Source organism: Epinephelus moara, chromosome 21 (assembly GCF_006386435.1).
Source record: "Epinephelus moara isolate mb chromosome 21, YSFRI_EMoa_1.0, whole genome shotgun sequence".
Classification (NCBI taxonomy): domain Eukaryota; kingdom Metazoa; phylum Chordata; class Actinopteri; order Perciformes; family Serranidae; genus Epinephelus; species Epinephelus moara.
The window spans coordinates 8,187,216-8,190,401 of record NC_065526.1 but is presented as its reverse complement, the minus strand read 5'-3'; the positions used below and the strand labels follow the sequence as shown (position 1 = coordinate 8,190,401).

Sequence of the window (3,186 nt, the reverse complement as noted above, 5' to 3'; positions counted from 1 at the left end):
TCCTTCAAACACAGACTGTAGACCCCTCTGTCTGCTTCTCTCTGGAATCACTCTTTCATTGTTCCAAAAATATGATAATATCTCTTCAGGGAGTGCAGTTAGTTACAGTGTGGGCTCCATGCTTACTCCGAGAGCTTGTTGTACCATTACAAAGGGGCGGGGCTTAGCAAAAAGTCAATTGCTGTCAATTTATATCCATTTGAAGTGCTTGTTTTGCCACCGACAGGCTCAGATTATTATAAGTGTCTGACAACATTATGGAAAGGACCCTACAGAGAACAAAATAAAGTTTTTCCTTACCTTTTCCTGATTGGATCTTTTTGTTATTGTACCCAAGTCTTGCTCAGGGAGAAGTCTTGGACTTTTATTCCACATTGTCGAAGCTATGCTTTCTGTACTCCAACACACCAAACACCTCCCAGCACTCCTCTCTCCAACTCTTACTTACATTTTCATTGCTGTTTTTCCTGCAACAACTTCTTGCAAAACTTTAACAAGACTTCTCCTTGAGCGAGACTTGGTCATAATAATAACAAGCAGACCAGCAAAAGGTAAGTTTCATTTCTCCGTTCCATAATGAGGTCAGACACTTAGGATAACAATCTGGAGCTGTCAGTGGCATAAACACTTTTAGTGGATGTAAAGTGACAGACAAATGAAAAATTTTATTCTCACCTTTTGCTGGTCTGCTTGTTATTGTGACCAAAAAGTCTCGCTTAAGGAGAAGTTTCGTTCTTAAGTCTTGCAAGCAGTGACTTGTACCAGAAAAAACACAACAGTGAAAATGTTAGTGAGAGTTGGAGCGTAGCTTCGACAATGTGGAAAAGTCCACGAGATTTCAGATCAAGACTTCTCCTTGAGTGACACTTGGGCACAGTAACAAAAAGACCCAATCAGCAAAAGGTAAGGAACATTTTATTTTCTCTGTAGGGTCCCTTCCATAATGTTGTCAGACACTTATAACAACAATCTGAGCTTGTCAGTGGCAAAAATAAGCACTATGAATGGATGTAAATTGACGGTGCACAATTGCCCATAGCAATTACATTGCAGTCTGTTTAACTGCTGTGACTCGTCTATGTTAGTCACTTAGACACAAAGTCATGGGGAAAATAGAGTCCAGAAGTTTTATTTTAACCTCAATTATCTGGCCAAGGGGCACAAGCACAGACTTAAACACACATGTTGCATTCCTGTAAAAATCTATTTCCTTCATCTCCGCCATCTCCCAAACCCACTGCTCTACAGGAAACATTACAAGTCGTCCCAGTTTCAATCCCACTGCTTCACTATCTTTAATCTCTTGATCAAAGTTAGCGCTCACATTTGTTGATGCCTTATTATGACAACTGAGGTATAATTATTATCTCAGATCAACATCAAAGCCTTAAAGGGAATTTATTTTTGTTTTGGCATTATTCAAACCCACAGGACTGTGTTTCAAACTTTAGTTAGGATCCCAATGTTTCACAGTCCAAGCATCTAAAATACTCCATTTGATGTAATGATGCAGCCAGACGTTTGAATATTTCAATAAAATCTGCACGACATACTGTAACTTCAGTGAACAAGCAGATTTTAAATGTATATATTTCACATTCATACACATGTGAAAGTTTAAAGCCATATAAGTGGACATTAAATGGAAATGTTTGAGTTGTAGAGGCTCAGAGGACGATCCATAAGAATGTTCGCTGCTCACAAAAACAGTCTAAATCCTTTCCCTCAAGGTTGAAGATGTTTGACTGCAGAACAGTAAAGACCGGGGAGAAATGAGGCAGCCTCACCTTGAAGCACACTAAGACAACTTTTGCCAAACTTATCCCACCCGAACAACCGTGCACACTGTTAACACTGCAAGCTGTGTGCATAAAAGACGAAAGCCATGTGATCTCTGCTTTTGTGAGACAGTCTGTTATCCGCTGATAAATCCATGAAACGTAGCAGGAAAACACAGCAAGACGAATCTTTCTTTAGCACTGAAAATGGATTACTTCTTTCATGTCATGTTCTGTGTCTACAACAAAGAAATAATCCCATTAATGAAAACCCGATTAGAGCCGACCCTGAAGCAGTTCATAAACTGTAACAGAATTTTCTCATAATAACTGGCATTTTGCAATTACATTATACAATTACACCGCAATCATTATCCAAAACCAGCCTCTGAATAAATCCAAATTAATAATTATAACAATGCTGTAAACAGTCCTCTTCACTTGAACCTAAGAACTTTGTTATGAAAGAAGGCACAGTGGGGGAAACTAGTCTCAAACATGGCAGTGCATCTGTAAACAAAGCCTTATTCGAGTGGTATGTAATTGCAATGTCTGTCTCACATATGCAGTAATCAGAAAATGTCTCGTATTAAATTACAAGTATGCTGGCTCTTGAACATCTGCTGAACGAGATTGCAGCACTGCAGACATGAATTAATTAAAACTGCCTGAACACAAAGACAAGCTATGGGAAGTCTAGAAAGGGAGGGGCACTGAAACGTAGCCAGCTGTGCTCTTTCAGACGGAATCACGCACACAAACACACAGCATGCTTCTCGGCAGGGGGCAGGTAGATCAAAATGTGCTTCAGATTTTGTTAGTTACAGGTACAGTTTGCAGGATTTTTCTAAAAAATAACTAATGTACAGACTCATACAGATAATCCCCCTCAATCATCACTTACGACCCAGAGTGCAGAGACTCTGCCTTCTGCCTGTAGGTTATTATTCAAGATTGTTTCAAAGTCATGGAAACAGCACCAAAAAGTAGATAAATAAATAAATACGCTAACCAGCCACTTTATTAGGTACACCTGTTCAACTGCTCGTTAACACAAATAGCTAATCAGCCAATCACGTGGCAGCAACACAATGCATTTAGGCATGTAGACATGGTGAAGACGACCCGCTGGAGTTCAAACTGAGCATCAGAATGAGGAAGAAAGGTGATTTAAGTGACTTTGAACATGGCATGTTTGTTGGTTCCAGATGGGCTGGTCTACTGGGATTTTCACGCACAACCATCTCTAGGGTTTACAGAGGATGGTCCCAAAAAGAGAAAATATCCAGTGAGCCAAAATGCCGTGTTGATGCCAGAGGTCAGAGGAGAATGGTCAGACTGGTTCAAGGCAACAGTAACTCAAATAACCTGTGGTTACAACCAAGGTCTGCAGAAGACCATCTCTGAA

The 3,186-nt window shown here is 40.0% G+C and overlaps 1 protein-coding gene across 3 annotated transcripts in view; it reads right to left on the bottom strand.

Annotated features, from left to right (window-relative positions):
• LOC126382873 (dipeptidyl aminopeptidase-like protein 6) overlaps positions 1-3,186 on the bottom strand; it is a 145,880-nt gene that overhangs the window by 22,579 nt on the left and 120,115 nt on the right. The gene's annotated exons all lie outside the window — the stretch shown is intronic.